Genomic DNA, 6,710 nt, shown 5'->3' on the forward strand with positions numbered 1-6,710 from the left:
ATGAAAAAGAAAGGAGGTAGAAAAATTTGTTGATTTATGGTTAAAGAAGAAAAACAAGAATTACAAATTTAAATCGGAGTGTTGAGGATCTCCTCACAAAAGAAAGTGAAGAACTAAAAAGTAGTGAGAAATTGAAGAGTTGCAATTACATAAGAAAAGCTAATGTATCAGATAAAAAGAAAGCTTTCATGGTTGGCGATCTCGAAACGCTATTCTGGAAGGATCCTCATGCTAAAAAAGAAGAACTAGATTTTCCGGAATTGGATGAGGAAACGATGACAAATCTTCGAGAAGCAGAAAAAGCGGTTCTGAGAAAGAAAAATAAAAAAGAAAGAATAAAATAATAAAGAGAAGCGTCCATTGTCTAATGGATAGGACAGAGGTCTTCTAAACCTTTGGTATAGGTTCAAATCCTATTGGACGCAATCTTTTTTCTATCTATTCTTTAAATAACTATACTAAAAACTAAAAAAAAATTTTGCATGATTCAAATGAAAGAAATGAGAACTGTTTTTATATTTGGAACTCCAAAGTCAAAGAATGGTTTTTAACCGCCGCCTCTTTGAATCAAAAGGGTCTTCTTCAACACAAGCAATAGCGTCAATAGCAAGCTTTCTTCCCACCCTCTCTCTAAATGCAACAGAGTCCTACCACGTTAAGGTCAAGCGCCCTACTTGCTTGTTGACACGTGAGAGGAAATAGGAGTAAGAAGTGCCTGGATTTACCACTTTCTAAGAAGTACCGATCTCAAAGAACTGTCCGGCCCACTTTCAGGTTATGAAGGGAAGGCTCTCGTTGAGAACAAAAGATGTAGTTTCTTTCCTCTCGAGAGGAGGCGCGGCAGAGATAGACAGATCATTACATCGAACTAGCAGTCAAGATATAGTTTCAGGAAACTGGTACATATTTATAATAATAATAATATATATTATATCTTTATATTATTATTATTTGGTATTTACCAATTTTAGACTAAGCATAAATTCATTTTGAAAGAAAAGGCAAATCCCCAGAAATAAAGGATTTTTACTACGTTACCCTCAAAAAGTACTCTGATTTATTAGGGCCTACAACTTCGCCAAAGCCGACTAGCATCCCTTTCCACTGCACATTTTTAGAACTCTCACTTGACCATGACAAGCCTAATGAGAAGGATGGATGCACACTTTGCTACTCTTGCTTTCACTATTGAGGTCTCTCTCTTGGATTCTCAAATCTCAATCACCTCACTAGGACCTTGCTCTTCTTGGCACTCTCAAGGGTGTTTCTCAGCTGTTGGAATGAGCAAAAGTAATCCCACATATGAATAGAGGAAGTATTTATACACCCGTGTTCAAAACGAACCGTTATGTGCCTCTGCGGGGTGACCGGACGCTCCGGTCAAGGAGACCGGACGCTCGGGTCAGTTCACCCGCCACTGCACAGTTTAAGTTGTGACCGGACACTAGTGTCCGGTCAGCACTGACCGGACGCGTCCGGTCACGAAAACTGCTCTCTGGAACCTTACTGGAGTTGACCGAACGCTGGCACCCAGCATCCGGTCACTCACCTCTCAGCATCCGATCGCAACTAGATGACTTTACCTTGATCAAATGAACTGACCGGACTCTGCGCCAGCATCCAGTCAACATTTGACCCTCCATTCACTTCCAACTCGCAGTCATATGTGAATTAAGTTCGCTCCAATTGATCTAAGGGCTATTTAGGAGCTACCTAGTGCTAGATTTGACAAGTATGCACCACACCTAACCCACTAGACTCACCTAGGTCAAGCTATCCATTCATACCTCCCTTAATAGTACGGCCAAAGGAAAAACAAAGTCCTAAACTACTCTAAATGTCTCTTCAACACCAAACGACACTTAGAACCAGTCCATCCTTAACCTTGTCGTCCATCATTTGAAAACCAAAACGATTTCTATCGTAGGGGCATGACAACCATGATTGCCCAATCAATTATCATAACTGTGACCTAACTTAATTGCATCTGCAAAACACACGTTAGTCACAGTAATCTCGTATTATCATTAATCACCGAAACCTGATGGTAACCATCACGGATCTAGCTTTGGCTTCTCCGTAGGTACTGTAGCGAGCAGCCCCTGTAATAAGACCTAGACGCGGCTAATGCTGACCAATATGCTCAGGCTACAGGCTAACTATACTAAATTAGTAATCATATATAATAAGGAATTGTATAAGGGGTTGGTGTTGATCAATTATTGAGCAAAATGAGACACAGTGCTATCATCTCAAGGGAGAGACCCCTCTGTGGGAGTAGGCCGTATCCTGTATAAATATGTGCATGCCGTGGTGTGTGAGAGCAAGAAGGAAGTCGCTAGCTAGCTTGCGGGGGACAATGAGTGCATTTGTGGTACTCTTTTCGCTCATCTTGGTACGTACGCTTTTGAGTACTCCAGCATACTGGCTATGAATCCAACAGTGATATTTGTAGTACTCCAGCATAGTAGCATGCCAGCTATGGAACCAATGATGATATTTGTTTGCTTTTAGTTACTGATTTTTATTAATTTCCTAGGCTATTATTAACTCATGCGTTACAACCTAGTAATTATGCTCTAGGTTCGTCGAATTTTATTTATAGTCCTTCAGTCTATTATTCATGCTCTTCATGTATGTTTGCTTTCTATCCACGGGTGAAATTTCTTGATTTCTTAGTGTTTTGCTCCTGATATTCAAGTAAGTTTGGAATTCAGTCAGTGAAATTTCTTAGAACCTTACTTCAGTACATACCTTGTAGAAAGAAATAGCTCAAACAAATCTTATCCATTAAATTTTAAAATTTATGTAACAGTTACATAACTAAAAACTAGAAAAAAACAAACCCTAGGATTTAGGGCGGATGGCATCACTGGCGCCTCCATTTTCCTTTTCCTATATATGGGCGCTAACTTAAGTCTATGCGAGTCTGCCTTTGCGTTCTTGCGAGTTGCGAGGCAGAATCTAAGGACCTGTTAGGCATGCATCTAAATAACTTTGGCTCCTTGTTACATGTGCGGAGGACGGGAGTCACAACCGATGAAGCTAAAAATAGTGGTTGCACCGGCTCTTAGATCTTTTTGAGAGGGGAGAGAAAAATAGCTACTCCCTACAATGCACGAATGAGTCAGATCTAGAACCACCCAATGCAAATATCTACCAAATAGCTACTCTCTACAATGGCTTGTTCGGCTTCTTTTTCAGCCGGAACAGTGTTTTTCTCACACAACAATTCAGCCGGAACAGTGTTTTTCAGCCAGTTTCAGCCAAGTTTCAGACCAGCGAACGGGGCCAGGGCCTAAGCTGTGTCATCACTGTGGCGGGTAAAAAAGAACCAATACATGGTTCCAACAGATCACAATCAGTCATGTTTCAAAGTTCCATAACAAATAGATTTATCACATCCAAAAAATAACGCATGCAAAATTAGATTAGAAGAAAAACTTTTCTAGATGTAAAACATAAAGATTTTTCCTCTATTTATCATATTTTACACAATAAAAAAACTAAATCAATATATATTTATCATAACTATTCAAGTCTAACTAAATGAACGGCTCACTGTTGCCATGTATGTTTTCTTGTAGCTATTGTAGCACTTTCGTTTTTATTTGGCAATTAGTATTCAATCATGGACTAATTAGGCTCAAAACGTTCATCTCGGGATTTCCAACCAAACTGTGCAATTAGTTTTTTTTCGTCTACATTTAATGTTCCATGCACGTATCGTAAGATTCGATGTGATGGATACTGTAGCACTTTTTCGAAAAACATTTTGGAACTAAACAAGGCCATAATGTTTGTAGGTCACCTCAGCTGGAGGAGATGGGCATGCAGATGTGGCTGTGGGTGCGGAGGAGACCAGGATGTACCCCTTCAGCTCAGCATTGGAGGTGATGACCTACTGGAAGACCGTGCTACCCAACTCACCCATGCCATCCGCGATCCTGGAACACTTGAGCCCACACAATGGTCTCTCTCGCTCTTAATCTTCTATTTACTTTTCTTGATTCTTTACAATATGGAACTAATTTTAAATGTGATTTTGATGCAGAAGGAGAAAAAGTTAAAGCTAATCATAGATGGGATTTTGCCGTCAAAGGAGATGACAAGAAGGCTGATTTCAGATGGGATTTTGATGCAAAAGAAGATGATAAGAAAATCAATCACAGATGGGATTTTGCCACAAAAGTGGATGACAAGAAGACTGATTTCAGATGGGATTTCGATGCAAAACAAGATGACAAGAAAGCCAATCATAGGTGGGATTTTGCCACAAACGGAGATGACAAGAAGGCTGATTTTAGATGGGATTTTGATGCAAAAGAAGATGAAGAAAAAGTCAATCACAGATGGGATTTTGCCACAAAAGGAGATGAGAAGAAGGCTGAATGTAGATGGGATTTTGATGCAAAAGAAGATGACAAGAAAGCCAATCATAGATGGGATTTTGCCACAAAAGCGGATGAGAAGAAGGCTGATTTCAGATGGGATTTTGATGCAAAACAAGATGACAAGAAAGACAATCACAGATGGGATTTTGGCACAAAAGGAGATGACAAGAAGGCTGATTTCAGATGGGATTTCGATGCAAAAGAAGATGACAAGAAAGACAATCACAGATGGGATTTTGGCACAAAAGCGGATGACAAGAAGGCCGATTGCAGATGGGATTTCGATGCAAAACAAGATGAGAAGAAAGCCAATCGTAGGTGGGATTTTGCCACAAATGGAGATGACAAGAAGGCTGATTTCAGATGGGATTTCGATGCAAAAGAAGATGACAAGAAAGCTAACCACAGATGGGATTTTGCCGTAAAAGTGGATGAGAAGATGGCTGATTTCAGATGGGATTTTGATGCAAAACTAGGTGACACAAAAGCCAATCATAGGTGGGATTTTGCTACAAATGGAGATGACAAGAAGACTGATTTTAGATGGGATTTTGATGCAAAAGAAGGTGAAGAAAAAGCCAATCATAGATGGGATTTTGCCACAAAAGGAGATGACAAGAAGGTTGGTTTTAGATGGGATTTCGATGCAAAACAAGATGACAAGAAAGCTGACCATAGGTGGGATTTTACCATAGATGGAGATGACAAGAAGGTTGATTTTAGATGGGATGTCGATGCAAAAGAAGATGACGAGAAAACCAATCATAGATGGGATTTTGCCACAAAAGCGGATGACAAGAAAGCAGATTTCAGATGGGATTTCGACGCAAAGCAAGAGGAAGGGAAATCCAACCATAGATGGGATTTTGCTACAAAAGGAGATAATGAGAAAGCTAATCATAGATGGGACTTAAATAATTTTCCTTCACTTCATATGGGTCGTCCTCATAAGAAAGGTATGATAGTTTAGTAATGTGATAACTATCATCAATCCTCTTGTGGTATATATATAAGCTTTCTAATGGTTTGCTTAGCAGAGGTACTTGAACACGTGCATGGCCATGTGCAGCATGGCACCGGACATAGCCATGGTCACTTCAACTTTGCAACCCTCCTGTTCACGGAAGACGCCTTGACGCCAGGGACCATGGTGAGCCCCTACATTGAGCCATCAGCGTCGCCCGTCCCCTTCCTACGTCGCGACGTCAGCGATTCCATCGCGCTGTCCACCAGCAACTTCTCCAGAATCATGTCGAAGTTTGGACCCATGGCGTCTACCCTCTCCATGGCGCCCCGCGACATGTGGTCCACGGTGCGCACCTGCGAGCACCCGCACGGGGTGGAGGGCGAGCAGCACGTGTGCGCCGCGTCCATCGAGTCGATGGTCGAGCTCGCAGGCGTCGGTGCTCGGGACGCGCGACCTCCGGGCCTTCTCCTCCTCCGCCGACGTGCCCGCAGAGGGCGTCGCCTCGCCGCCGGGGAGCCCGCCGTACAAGGTGGCCGCGGTGAGGGCCGTCACCGCCCCGGGGCAGCCGGCGACCACCATGACGTGCCACAGCATGGAGTTCCCGTACGCGGTGTTCTACTGCCACGCCGTCAACCCCACCCGGGTGTATGAGGTGACGCTGACGCGGATCGCCTCGGAGGACGACGGCGCCGCCGCCACCAGCCCCAGCACGATGCGGGCTGCTCGCGGTGTGCCACCTCGACACAGTCAGCGGTTCAGCCCCGACAACGCCTTCTTCGTGGCGCGGCCGTCTCAAGCCTGGGGACGCGGCGGTGTGCCACTTCACCGGCAGGGGCGGCGTCGTCTGGGCGCCTGCCACCGCGTCAACAACACAGGAGGTTGGACACACTAGTAGAAAAACTAGCTGTACTCCCAGTTCTCAACCCCTTTACTTTCGGTTTTGGAACCGGGAGTACGAATCCAGGACTAAAGGATCTATCCTTTAGTCCCGGTTTCACGCCCAGGACTAAAGGTCCACCTTTAGTCCCGGTTGGTAATACCAATCGGGGCTAAAGAGGCCTCCCGGCCTAGCCACGTGGGCCAGCCCTTTAGTCCCGGTTGGTATTACCAACCAGAACTAAAGGTTTTTTTTTTCATTTTTTTGTTTCTATTTTCAATTTATGATTCGTTTTGGTTTTCGAATACGCATTCTACGCTGCTAATAATATACATATTCTACACGTTTATAATGTTCGAACATTTTGTACAAACTAAAGTATGAAACTAACGTATATATTACATGCATATATATATATATATATATATATATATATATATATATATATATATATATATATATATATATATAT

General features: G+C 42.8%; 1 non-coding gene and 1 pseudogene across 1 annotated transcript; both read left to right on the plus strand.

Annotated features, from left to right (window-relative positions):
• The first annotated feature begins 353 nt into the window (after nucleotides 1–353).
• On the plus strand, nucleotides 354–425 carry TRNAR-UCU (transfer RNA arginine (anticodon UCU)). Its single transcript has one exon. It is a non-coding gene; the product is annotated as a tRNA-Arg (tRNA).
• Nucleotides 426–2,331: 1,906 nt separating this feature from the next.
• LOC136480483 (uncharacterized) lies at nucleotides 2,332–6,347 on the plus strand (annotated as a pseudogene).
• The last annotated feature ends 363 nt before the right edge of the window (nucleotides 6,348–6,710 follow it).

The sequence above is a fragment of the Miscanthus floridulus genome, chromosome 9 (genome assembly GCF_019320115.1).
Source record: "Miscanthus floridulus cultivar M001 chromosome 9, ASM1932011v1, whole genome shotgun sequence".
NCBI lineage: Eukaryota > Viridiplantae > Streptophyta > Magnoliopsida > Poales > Poaceae > Miscanthus > Miscanthus floridulus.